The following is a 14,913-nucleotide window of genomic DNA, read 5'->3' on the forward strand; positions in this document are numbered from 1 at the left end:
TTGCTGGATGTTTTCTCTTTCCAGACCTCTGGAAAACCTGGAGAGCCCAGTAGTTCTGAACCTAATCGGTTGTTTCCAGTCTTAACTTCGACCCAGTAGTGCCATCACCAGCCTGATTGGTCAGTACTTCTGTGGGTCCGATCAATACAGGCCACCCATACATCAACCAGCCATGATTTATTGTAACGTTTGTCCTCGAAGCCAGACATCTGGACGACTTCAGACCAGGAACAAACACGTAAACCTTGGTGATAAAATCTTCACTGCAGACCGGAGATAAAGGGTTAAAAATGACATCTGAGGAGGAGAAACTGTCTCTTTCTGCTTATCAGCAACACAAGCTTCACAGATGCTCCAATAACTTCTCACTCTGACCTCTACTTAAACTCGGTTATTAACTGCTAACTCTGACCTCTGGTTAAACTCGGTGATTAACTGCTAACTCTGACCTCTGGTTAAACTCGGTGATTAACTGCTAACTCTGACCTCTGGTTAAACTCGGTGATTAACTGCTAACTCTGGCCTGTGGTTAAACTCGGGTATAACTACTAACACTGACCTCTGGTTAAACTCGGTTATTAACTACTAACACTGACCTCTGGTTAAACTCGGGTATAACTACTAACACTGACCTCTGGTTAAACTCGGTTATTAACTACTAACTCTGACCTCTGGTTAAACTCGGGTATAACTACGAACACTGACCTCTGGTTGAACCTGGTTATTAACCACTAACTCTGGCCTCTGGTTAAACTCGGGTATAACTACTAACACTGACCCCTGGTTAAACTCGGGTATAATTACTAACTCTGGCCTCTGGTTTAACTCGGGTATAACTACTAACACTGACCTCTGGTTAAAATTGGGTATAACTACTAACACTGACCTCTGGGTAAACTCAGTTATTAACTACTAACTCTGACCTCTGGTTAAACTCGGTTATTAACTTCTAACTCTGACCTCTGGTTAAGCTCGGGTATAACTACTAACACTGACCTCTGGTTAAACTCGGGTATAACTACTAACTCTGACCTCTGGTTTAACTCGGGTCTAACTACTAACTCTGACCTCTGGTTAAACTCGGGTATAACTACTAACACTGACCTCTGGTTAAACTCGGGTATAACTACTAACTCTGGCCTCTGGTTAAACTCGGTTATTAACTTCTAACTCTGACCTCTGGTTAAACTCGGTGATTAACTGCTAACTCTGACCTCTGGTTAAACTCGGTGATTAACTGCTAACTCTGACCTCTGGTTAAATTCGGTGATTAACTGCTAACTCTGACCTCTGGTTAAACTCGGTGATTAACTGCTAACTCTGACCTCTGGTTAAACTCGGTGATTAACTGCTAACTCTGACCTCTGGTTAAACTCGGTGATTAACTGCTAACTCTGGCCTCTGGTTAAGCTCGGGTATAACTACTAACTCTGACCTCTGGTTAAACTCGGGTATAACTACTAACACTGACCTTTGGTTAAACTCGGTTATTAACTACTAACTCTGACCTCTGGTTAAACTCGGGTATAACTACTAACACTGACCTCTGGTTAAACTCGGTTATTAACTACTAACTCTGACCTCTGGTTAAACTCGGGTATAACTACTAACACTGACCTCTGGTTAAACTCGGTTATTAACTACTAACTCTGACCTCTGGTTAAACTCGGGTATAACTACTAACACTGACCTCTGGTTAAACTCGGGTATTAACTGCTAACTCTGGCCTCTGGTTAAGCTCGGGTATAACTACTAACACTGACCTCTGGTTAATCTCGGGTATTAACTTCTAACTCTGACCTCTGGTTAAACTCGGTGATTAACTGCTAACTCTGGCCTCTGGTTAAGCTCGGGTATAACTACTAACTCTGACCTCTGGTTAAACTCGGGTATAACTACTAACACTGACCTCTGGTTAAACTCGGGTATAACTACTAACACTGACCTCTGGTTAAACTCGGGTATTAACTTCTAACTCTGACCTCTGGTTAAACTCGGGTATTAACTTCTAACTCTGACCTCTGGTTAAACTCGGTTATTAACTACTAACACTGACCTCTGGTTAAACTCGGTTATTAACTACTAACTCTGACCTCTGGTTAAACTCGGTTATTAACTGCTAACTCTGACCTCTGGTTAAACTCGGTGATTAACTGCTAACTCTGGCCTCTGGTTAAGCTCGGGTATAACTACTAACTCTGACCTCTGGTTAAACTCGGGTATAACTACTAACACTGACCCCTGGTTAAACTCGGGTATAATTACTAACTCTGGCCTCTGGTTTAACTCGGGTATAACTACTAACACTGACCTCTGGTTAAAATTGGGTATAACTACTAACACTGACCTCTGGGTAAACTCAGTTATTAACTACTAACTCTGACCTCTGGTTAAACTCGGTTATTAACTTCTAACTCTGACCTCTGGTTAAGCTCGGGTATAACTACTAACACTGACCTCTGGTTAAACTCGGGTATAACTACTAACTCTGACCTCTGGTTTAACTCGGGTCTAACTACTAACTCTGACCTCTGGTTAAACTCGGGTATAACTACTAACACTGACCTCTGGTTAAACTCGGGTATAACTACTAACTCTGGCCTCTGGTTAAACTCGGTTATTAACTTCTAACTCTGACCTCTGGTTAAACTCGGTGATTAACTGCTAACTCTGACCTCTGGTTAAACTCGGTGATTAACTGCTAACTCTGACCTCTGGTTAAACTCGGTGATTAACTGCTAACTCTGACCTCTGGTTAAACTCGGTGATTAACTGCTAACTCTGACCTCTGGTTAAACTCGGTGATTAACTGCTAACTCTGGCCTCTGGTTAAGCTCGGGTATAACTACTAACTCTGACCTCTGGTTAAACTCGGGTATAACTACTAACACTGACCTCTGGTTAAACTCGGTTATTAACTACTAACACTGACCTCTGGTTAAACTCGGGTATAACTACTAACACTGACCTTTGGTTAAACTCGGTTATTAACTACTAACTCTGACCTCTGGTTAAACTCGGGTATAACTACTAACACTGACCTCTGGTTAAACTCGGTTATTAACTACTAACTCTGACCTCTGGTTAAACTCGGGTATAACTACTAACACTGACCTCTGGTTAAACTCGGTTATTAACTACTAACTCTGACCTCTGGTTAAACTCGGGTATAACTACTAACACTGACCTCTGGTTAAACTCGGGTATTAACTGCTAACTCTGGCCTCTGGTTAAGCTCGGGTATAACTACTAACTCTGACCTCTGGTTAATCTCGGGTATTAACTTCTAACTCTGACCTCTGGTTAAACTCGGTGATTAACTGCTAACTCTGGCCTCTGGTTAAGCTCGGGTATAACTACTAACTCTGACCTCTGGTTAAACTCGGGTATAACTACTAACACTGACCTCTGGTTAAACTCGGGTATAACTACTAACACTGACCTCTGGTTAAACTCGGGTATTAACTTCTAACTCTGACCTCTGGTTAAACTCGGGTATTAACTTCTAACTCTGACCTCTGGTTAAACTCGGTTATTAACTACTAACACTGACCTCTGGTTAAACTCGGTTATTAACTACTAACTCTGACCTCTGGTTAAACTCGGTTATTAACTGCTAACTCTGACCTCTGGTTAAACTCGGTGATTAACTGCTAACTCTGGCCTCTGGTTAAGCTCGGGTATAACTACTAACTCTGACCTCTGGTTAAACTCGGGTATAACTACTAACACTGACCTCTGGTTAAACTCGGGTATAACTACTAACACTGACCTCTGGTTAAACTCGGGTATTAACTTCTAACTCTGACCTCTGGTTAAACTCGGGTATTAACTTCTAACTCTGACCTCTGGTTAAACTCGGTTATTAACTACTAACACTGACCTCTGGTTAAACTCGGTTATTAACTACTAACTCTGACCTCTGGTTAAACTCGGTTATTAACTACTAACACTGACCTCTGGTTAAACTCGGGTATAACTACTAACTCTGACCTCTGGTTAAACTCTAGTATTAACTTCTAACTCTGACCTCTGGTTAAACTCGGTTATTAACTACTAACACTGACCTCTGGTTAAACTCGGGTATAACTACTAACTCTGACCTCTGGTTAAACTCGGGTCTAACTACTAACACTGACCTCTGGTTAAACTCAGTTATTAACTACTAACTCTGACCTCTGGTTAAACTCGGGTATAAATATGAACACTGACCTCTGGTTAAACTCGGTTGTTAACTACTAACTCTGACCTCTGGTTAAACTCGGGTATAACTACTAACTCTGACCTCTGGTTAAACTCGGGTATAACTACTAACACTGACCTCTGGTTAAACTCGGGTATAACTACGAACACTGACCTCTGGTTGAACCTGGTTATTAACTACTAACTCTGACCTCTGGTTAAACTCGGTTATAAATATGAACACTGACCTCTGGTTAAACTCGGTTGTTAACTACTAACTCTGACCTCTGGTTAAACTCGGGTATAACTACTAACTCTGACCTCTGGTTAAACTCGGGTATAACTACTAACTCTGGCCTCTGGTTAAACTCGGGTATAACTACTAACACTGACCCCTGGTTAAACTCGGGTATAATTACTAACTCTGGCCTCTGGTTAAACTCGGGTATAACTACTAACACTGACCTCTGGGTAAACTCAGTTATTAACTACTAACTCTGACCTCTGGTTAAACTCGGTTATTAACTTCTAACTCTGACCTCTGGTTAAGCTCGGGTATAACTACTAACACTGACCTCTGGTTAAACTCGGGTATAACTACTAACTCTGACCTCTGGTTAAACTCGGGTATAACTACTAACACTGACCTCTGGTTAAACTCGGGTATAACTACTAACTCTGGCCTCTGGTTAAACTCGGTTATTAACTACTAACTCTGACCTCTGGTTAAACTTGGGTATAACTACTAACTCTGGCCTCTGGTTAAACTCGGTTATTAACTACTAACACTGACCTCTGGTTAAACTCTGGTATAACTACTAAGTCTGACCTCTGGTTAAACCCGGGTCTAACTACTAACTCTGACCTCTGGTTAAACTCGGGTCTAACTACTAACTCTGACCTCTGGTTAAACTCGGGTATAACTACTAACTCTGACCTCTGGTTAAACTCGGGTATAACTACTAACACTGACCTCTGGTTAAACTCGGTCATTAACTACTAACTCTGACCTCTGGTTAAACTCGGGTATAACTACTAACACTGACCTCTGGTTAAACTCGGGTATAACTACTAACACTGACCTCTGGTTAAACTTGGGTATAACTACTAACTCTGACCTCTGGTTAAACTCGGGTATAACTACTAACTCTGACCTCTGGTTAAACTCGGGTATAACTATGAACACTGACCTCTGGTTAAACTCGGTTATTAACTACTAACTCTGGCCTCTGGTTAAACTCGGGTATAACTACTAACACTGACCTCTGGTTAAAATTGGGTATAACCACTAACACTGACCTCTGGTTAAACTCAGTTATTAACTACTAACTCTGACCTCTGGTTAAACTCGGGTATTAACTTCTAACTCTGACCTCTGGTTAAGCTCGGGTATAACTACTAAGTCTGACCTCTGGTTAAACTCGGGTATAACTACTAACACTAACCTCTGGTTAAACTTGGTTATTAACTACTAACTCTGACTTCTGGTTAAACTCGGGTAAAACTACTAACACTGACCTCTGGTTAAACCTGGTTATTAACTACTAACTCTGACCTCTGGTTAAACAAGGGTATAACCACTAACTCTGACCTCTGGTTAAACTCGGGTATAACTACTAACACTGACCTCTGGTTAAACTCGGTTATTAACTACTAACTCTGACCTCTGGTTAAACTCGGTTATTAACTACTAACTCTGACCTCTGGTTAAACAAGGGTATAACCACTAACTCTGACCTCTGGTTAAACTCGGTTATTAACTACTAACTCTGACCTCTGGTTAAACTCGGTTATTAACTGCTAACTCTGACCTCTGGTTAAACTCGGGTATAACTACGAACACTGACCTCTGGTTGAACCTGGTTATTAACCACTAACTCTGGCCTCTGGTTAAACTCGGGTATAACTATTAACACTGACCCCTGGTTAAACTCGGGTATAATTACTAACTCTGGCCTCTGGTTAAACTCGGGTATAACTACTAACACTGACCTCTGGTTAAAATTGGGTATAACTACTAACACTGACCTCTGGGTAAACTCAGTTATTAACTACTAACTCTGACCCCTGGTTAAACTCGGTTATTAACTTCTAACTCTGACCTCTGGTTAAGCTCGGGTATAACTACTAACACTGACCTCTGGTTAAACTCGGGTATAACTACTAACTCTGACCTCTGGTTTAACTCGGGTCTAACTACTAACTCTGACCTCTGGTTAACCTCGGGTATAACTACTAACACTGACCTCTGGTTAAACTCGGGTATAACTACTAACTCTGGCCTCTGGTTAAACTCGGTTATTAACTACTAACTCTGACCTCTGGTTAAACTTGGGTATAACTACTAACTCTGACCTCTGGTTAAACTCGGGTATAACTACTAACTCTGGCCTCTGGTTAAACTCGGTTATTAACTACTAACACTGACCTCTGGTTAAACTCTGGTATAACTACTAACTCTGACCTCTGGTTAAACCCGGGTCTAACTACTAACTCTGACCTCTGGTTAAACTCGGGTATAACTACTAACACTGACCTCTGGTTAAACTCAGTTATTAACTACTAACTCTGACCTCTGGTTAAACACGGGTATAACTACCAACTCTGACCTCTGGTTAAACTCGGGTATAACTACTAACACTGACCTCTGGTTAAACTCGGGTATAACTACTAACTCTGACCTCTGGTTAAACTCGGGTATAACTACGAATACTGACCTCTGGTTAAACTCGGTTATTAACTACTAACTCTGGCCTCTGGTTAAACTCGGGTATAACTACTAACACTGACCTCTGGTTAAACTTGGGTATAACTACTAACACTGACCTCTGGTTAAACTCAGTTATTAACTACTAACTCTGACCTCTGGTTAAACTCGGGTATTAACTTCTAACTCTGACCTCTGGTTAAGCTCGGGTATAACTACTAAGTCTGACCTCTGGTTAAACTCGGGTATAACTACTAACACTAACCTCTGGTTAAACTTGGTTATTAACTACTAACTCTGACTTCTGGTTAAACTCGGGTAAAACTACTAACACTGACCTCTGGTTAAACCTGGTTATTAACTACTAACTCTGACCTCTGGTTAAACAAGGGTATAACCACTAACTCTGACCTCTGGTTAAACTCGGGTATAACTACTAACACTGACCTCTGGTTAAACTCGGTTATTAACTACTAACACTGACCTCTGGTTAAACTCGGTTATTAACTACTAACACTGACCTCTGGTTAAACTCGGGTATAACTACTAACTCTGACCTCTGGTTAAACTCTAGTATTAACTTCTAACTCTGACCTCTGGTTAAACTCGGTTATTAACTACTAACACTGACCTCTGGTTAAACTCGGGTATAACTACTAACTCTGACCTCTGGTTAAACTCGGGTCTAACTACTAACACTGACCTCTGGTTAAACTCAGTTATTAACTACTAACTCTGACCTCTGGTTAAACTCGGGTATAAATATGAACACTGACCTCTGGTTAAACTCGGTTGTTAACTACTAACTCTGACCTCTGGTTAAACTCGGGTATAACTACTAACTCTGACCTCTGGTTAAACTCGGGTATAACTACTAACACTGACCTCTGGTTAAACTCGGGTATAACTACGAACACTGACCTCTGGTTGAACCTGGTTATTAACCACTAACTCTGGCCTCTGGTTAAACTCGGGTATAACTACTAACACTGACCCCTGGTTAAACTCGGGTATAATTACTAACTCTGGCCTCTGGTTAAACTCGGGTATAACTACTAACACTGACCTCTGGTTAAAATTGGGTATAACTACTAACACTGACCTCTGGGTAAACTCAGTTATTAACTACTAACTCTGACCTCTGGTTAAACTCGGTTATTAACTTCTAACTCTGACCTCTGGTTAAGCTCGGGTATAACTACTAACACTGACCTCTGGTTAAACTCGGGTATAACTACTAACTCTGACCTCTGGTTTAACTCGGGTCTAACTACTAACTCTGACCTCTGGTTAAACTCGGGTATAACTACTAACACTGACCTCTGGTTAAACTCGGGTATAACTACTAACTCTGGCCTCTGGTAAAACTCGGTTATTAACTACTAACTCTGACCTCTGGTTAAACTTGGGTATAACTACTAACTCTGACCTCTGGTTAAACTCGGGTATAACTACTAACTCTGGCCTCTGGTTAAACTCGGTTATTAACTACTAACACTGACCTCTGGTTAAACTCTGGTATAACTACTAAGTCTGACCTCTGGTTAAACCCGGGTCTAACTACTAACTCTGACCTCTGGTTAAACTCGGGTCTAACTACTAACTCTGACCTCTGGTTAAACTCGGGTATAACTACTAACTCTGACCTCTGGTTAAACTCGGGTATAACTACTAACACTGACCTCTGGTTAAACTCGGTCATTAACTACTAACTCTGACCTCTGGTTAAACTCGGGTATAACTACTAACACTGACCTCTGGTTAAACTCGGGTATAACTACTAACACTGACCTCTGGTTAAACTTGGGTTTAACTACTAACTCTGACCTCTGGTTAAACTCGGGTATAACTACTAACTCTGACCTCTGGTTAAACTCGGGTATAACTACTAACACTGACGTCTGGTTAAACTCGGTTATTAACTACTAACTCTGGCCTCTGGTTAAACTCGGGTATAACTACTAACACTGACCTCTGGTTAAACTTGGGTATAACTACTAACACTGACCTCTAGTTAAACTCAGTTATTAACTACTAACTCTGACCTCTGGTTAAACTCGGGTATTAACTTCTAACTCTGACCTCTGGTTAAGCTCGGGTATAACTACTAAGTCTGACCTCTGGTTAAACTCGGGTATAACTACTAACACTAACCTCTGGTTAAACTTGGTTATTAACTACTAACTCTGACTTCTGGTTAAACTCGGGTAAAACTGCTAACACTGACCTCTGGTTAAACCTGGTTATTAACTACTAACTCTGACCTCTGGTTAAACAAGGGTATAACCACTAACTCTGACCTCTGGTTAAACTCGGGTATAACTACTAACACTGACCTCTGGTTAAACTCGGTTATTAACTACTAACTCTGACCTCTGGTTAAACTCGGTTATTAACTACTAACTTTGACCTCTGGTTTAACTCGGGTATAACTACTAACACTGACCTCTGGTTAAACTCAGTTATTAACTACTAACTCTGACCTCTGGTTAAACACGGGTATAACTACCAACTCTGACCTCTGGTTAAACTCGGGTATAACTACTAACACTGACCTCTGGTTAAACTCGGGTATAACTACTAACTCTGACCTCTGGTTAAACTCGGGTATAACTACGAACACTGACCTCTGGTTAAACTCGGTTATTAACTACTAACTCTGGCCTCTGGTTAAACTCGGGTATAACTACTAACACTGACCTCTGGTTAAAATTGGGTATAACTACTAACACTGACCTCTGGTTAAACTCAGTTATTAACTACTAACTCTGACCTCTGGTTAAACTCAGGTATTAACTTCTAACTCTGACCTCTGGTTAAGCTCGGGTATAACTACTAAGTCTGACCTCTGGTTAAACTCGGGTATAACTACTAACACTAACCTCTGGTTAAACTTGGTTATTAACTACTAACTCTGACTTCTGGTTAAACTCGGGTAAAACTACTAACACTGACTTCTGGTTAAACCTGGTTATTAACTACTAACTCTGACCTCTGGTTAAACAAGGGTATAACCACTAACTCTGACCTCTGGTTAAACTCGGGTATAACTACTAACACTGACCTCTGGTTAAACTCGGGTATAACTACTAACACTGACCTCTGGTTAAACTCGGTTATTAACTACTAACTCTGGCCTCTGGTTAAACTCGGGTATAACTACTAACACTGACCTCTGGTTAAACTTGGGTATAACTACTAACACTGACCTCTGGTTAAACTCGGGTATTAACTTCTAACTCTGACCTCTGGTTAAGCTCGGGTATAACTACTAAGTCTGACCTCTGGTTAAACTCGGGTATAACTACTAACACTAACCTCTGGTTAAACTCGGTTATTAACTACTAACACTGACCTCTGGTTAAACTCGGTTATTAACTACTAACACTGACCTCTGGTTAAACTCGGGTATAACTACTAACTCTGACCTCTGGTTAAACTCTAGTATTAACTTCTAACTCTGACCTCTGGTTAAACTCGGTTATTAACTACTAACACTGACCTCTGGTTAAACTCGGGTATAACTACTAACTCTGACCTCTGGTTAAACTCGGGTCTAACTACTAACACTGACCTCTGGTTAAACTCAGTTATTAACTACTAACTCTGACCTCTGGTTAAACTCGGGTATAAATATGAACACTGACCTCTGGTTAAACTCGGTTATTAACCACTAACTCTGGCCTCTGGTTAAACTCGGGTATAACTACTAACACTGACCCCTGGTTAAACTCGGGTATAATTACTAACTCTGGCCTCTGGTTAAACTCGGGTATAACTACTAACACTGACCTCTGGTTAAAATTGGGTATAACTACTAACACTGACCTCTGGGTAAACTCAGTTATTAACTACTAACTCTGACCTCTGGTTAAACTCGGTTATTAACTTCTAACTCTGACCTCTGGTTAAGCTCGGGTATAACTACTAACACTGACCTCTGGTTAAACTCGGGTATAACTACTAACTCTGACCTCTGGTTTAACTCGGGTCTAACTACTAACTCTGACCTCTGGTTAAACTCGGGTATAACTACTAACACTGACCTCTGGTTAAACTCGGGTATAACTACTAACTCTGGCCTCTGGTTAAACTCGGTTATTAACTACTAACTCTGACCTCTGGTTAAACTTGGGTATAACTACTAACTCTGACCTCTGGTTAAACTCGGGTATAACTACTAACTCTGGCCTCTGGTTAAACTCGGTTATTAACTACTAACACTGACCTCTGGTTAAACTCTGGTATAACTACTAAGTCTGACCTCTGGTTAAACCCGGGTCTAACTACTAACTCTGACCTCTGGTTAAACTCGGGTCTAACTACTAACTCTGACCTCTGGTTAAACTCGGGTATAACTACTAACTCTGACCTCTGGTTAAACTCGGGTATAACTACTAACTCTGACCTCTGGTTAAACTCGGGTATAACTACTAACACTGACCTCTGGTTAAACTCGGTCATTAACTACTAACTCTGACCTCTGGTTAAACTCGGGTCTAACTACTAACACTGACCTCTGGTTAAACTCGGGTATAACTACTAACACTGACCTCTGGTTAAACTTGGGTATAACTACTAACTCTGACCTCTGGTTAAACTCGGGTATAACTACTAACTCTGACCTCTGGTTAAACTCGGGTATAACTACTAACACTGACGTCTGGTTAAACTCGGTTATTAACTACTAACTCTGGCCTCTGGTTAAACTCGGGTATAACTACTAACACTGACCTCTGGTTAAACTTGGGTATAACTACTAACACTGACCTCTGGTTAAACTCAGTTATTAACTACTAACTCTGACCTCTGGTTAAACTCGGGTATTAACTTCTAACTCTGACCTCTGGTTAAGCTCGGGTATAACTACTAAGTCTGACCTCTGGTTAAACTCGGGTATAACTACTAACACTAACCTCTGGTTAAACTTGGTTATTAACTACTAACTCTGACTTCTGGTTAAACTCGGGTAAAACTACTAACACTGACCTCTGGTTAAACTTGGTTATTAACTACTAACTCTGACCTCTGGTTAAACAAGGGTATAACCACTAACTCTGACCTCTGGTTAAACTCGGGTATAACTACTAACACTGACCTCTGGTTAAACTCGGTTATTAACTACTAACTCTGACCTCTGGTTAAACTCGGTTATTAACTACTAACTCTGACCTCTGGTTTAACTCGGGTATAACTACTAACACTGACCTCTGGTTAAACTCAGTTATTAACTACTAACTCTGACCTCTGGTTAAACACGGGTATAATTACCAACTCTGACCTCTGGTTAAACTCGGGTATAACTACTAACACTGACCTCTGGTTAAACTCGGGTATAACTACTAACTCTGACCTCTGGTTAAACTCGGGTATAACTACGAACACTGACCTCTGGTTAAACTCGGTTATTAACTACTAACTCTGGCCTCTGGTTAAACTCGGGTATAACTACTAACACTGACCTCTGGTTAAAATTGGGTATAACTACTAACACTGACCTCTGGTAAAACTCAGTTATTAACTACTAACTCTGACCTCTAGCTAAACTCAGGTATTAACTTCTAACTCTGACCTCTGGTTAAGCTCGGGTATAACTACTAAGTCTGACCTCTGGTTAAACTCGGGTATAACTACTAACACTAACCTCTGGTTAAACTTGGTTATTAACTACTAACTCTGACTTCTGGTTAAACTCGGGTAAAACTACTAACACTGACTTCTGGTTAAACCTGGTTATTAACTACTAACTCTGACCTCTGGTTAAACAAGGGTATAACCACTAACTCTGACCTCTGGTTAAACTCGGGTATAACTACTAACACTGACCTCTGGTTAAACTCGGTTATTAACTACTAACTCTGACCTCTGGTTAAACTCGGTTATTAACTACTAACACTGACCTCTGGTTAAACTCGGGTCTAACTACTAACTCTGACCTCTGGTTAAACTCGGGTATAAATATGAACACTGACCTCTGGTTAAACTCTGTTAACTACTAACTCTGACCTCTGGTTAAACTCGGGTATAACTACTAACTCTGACCTCTGGTTAAACTCGGTTATAACTACTAACACTGACCTCTGGTTAAACTCGGGTATAACTACGAACACTGACCTCTGGTTGAACCTGGTTATTAACCACTAACTCTGGCCTCTGGTTAAACTCGGGTATAACTACTAACACTGACCCCTGGTTAAACTCGGGTATAATTACTAACTCTGGCCTCTGGTTAAACTCGGGTATAACTACTAACACTGACCTCTGGTTAAAATTGGGTATAACTACTAACACTGACCTCTGGTTAAAATTGGGTATAACTACTAACTCTGACCCCTGGTTAAACTCGGTTATTAACTTCTAACTCTGACCTCTGGTTAAGCTCGGGTATAACTACTAACACTGACCTCTGGTTAAACTCGGGTATAACTACTAACTCTGACCTCTGGTTTAACTCGGGTCTAACTACTAACTCTGACCTCTGGTTAACCTCGGGTATAACTACTAACACTGACCTCTGGTTAAACTCGGGTATAACTACTAACTCTGGCCTCTGGTTAAACTCGGTTATTAACTACTAACTCTGACCTCTGGTTAAACTTGGGTATAACTACTAACTCTGACCTCTGGTTAAACTCGGGTATAACTACTAACTCTGGCCTCTGGTTAAACTCGGTTATTAACTACTAACACTGACCTCTGGTTAAACTCAGTTATTAACTACTAACTCTGACCTCTGGTTAAACACGGGTATAACTACCAACTCTGACCTCTGGTTAAACTCGGGTATAACTACTAACACTGACCTCTGGTTAAACTCGGGTATAACTACTAACTCTGACCTCTGGTTAAACTCGGGTATAACTACGAACACTGACCTCTGGTTAAACTCGGTTATTAACTACTAACTCTGGCCTCTGGTTAAACTCGGGTATAACTACTAACACTGACCTCTGGTTAAACTTGGGTATAACTACTAACACTGACCTCTGGTTAAACTCAGTTATTAACTACTAACTCTGACCTCTGGTTAAACTCGGGTATTAACTTCTAACTCTGACCTCTGGTTAAGCTCGGGTATAACTACTAAGTCTGACCTCTGGTTAAACTCGGGTATAACTACTAACACTAACCTCTGGTTAAACTTGGTTATTAACTACTAACTCTGACTTCTGGTTAAACTCGGGTAAAACTACTAACACTGACCTCTGGTTAAACTCGGGTATAACTACGAACACTGACCTCTGGTTGAACCTGGTTATTAACCACTAACTCTGGCCTCTGGTTAAACTCGGGTATAACCACTAACACTGACCCCTGGTTAAACTCGGGTATAATTACTAACACTGGCCTCTGGTTAAACTCGGGTATAACTACTAACACTGACCTCTGGTTAAAATTGGGTATAACTACTAACACTGACCTCTGGGTAAACTCAGTTATTAACTACTAACTCTGACCTCTGGTTAAACTCGGTTATTAACTTCTAACTCTGACCTCTGGTTAAGCTCGGGTATAACTACTAACACTGACCTCTGGTTAAACTCGGGTATAACTACTAACTCTGACCTCTGGTTTAACTCGGGTCTAACTACTAACTCTGACCTCTGGTTAAACTCGGGTATAACTACTAACACTGACCTCTGGTTAAACTCGGGTATAACTACTAACTCTGGCCTCTGGTTAAACTCGGTTATTAACTACTAACTCTGACCTCTGGTTAAACTTGGGTATAACTACTAACTCTGACCTCTGGTTAAACTCGGGTATAACTACTAACTCTGGCCTCTGGTTAAACTCGGTTATTAACTACTAACACTGACCTCTGGTTAAACTCTGGTATAACTACTAAGTCTGACCTCTGGTTAAACCCGGGTCTAACTACTAACTCTGACCTCTGGTTAAACTCGGGTCTAACTACTAACTCTGACCTCTGGTTAAACTCGGGTATAACTACTAACTCTGACCTCTGGTTAAACTCGGGTATAACTACTAACTCTGACCTCTGGTTAAACTCGGGTATAACT

Source organism: Telmatherina bonti (assembly GCF_933228915.1).
Source record: "Telmatherina bonti genome assembly, chromosome: 18".
In the NCBI taxonomy this organism is placed as follows: Eukaryota; Metazoa; Chordata; class Actinopteri; order Atheriniformes; family Telmatherinidae; genus Telmatherina; species Telmatherina bonti.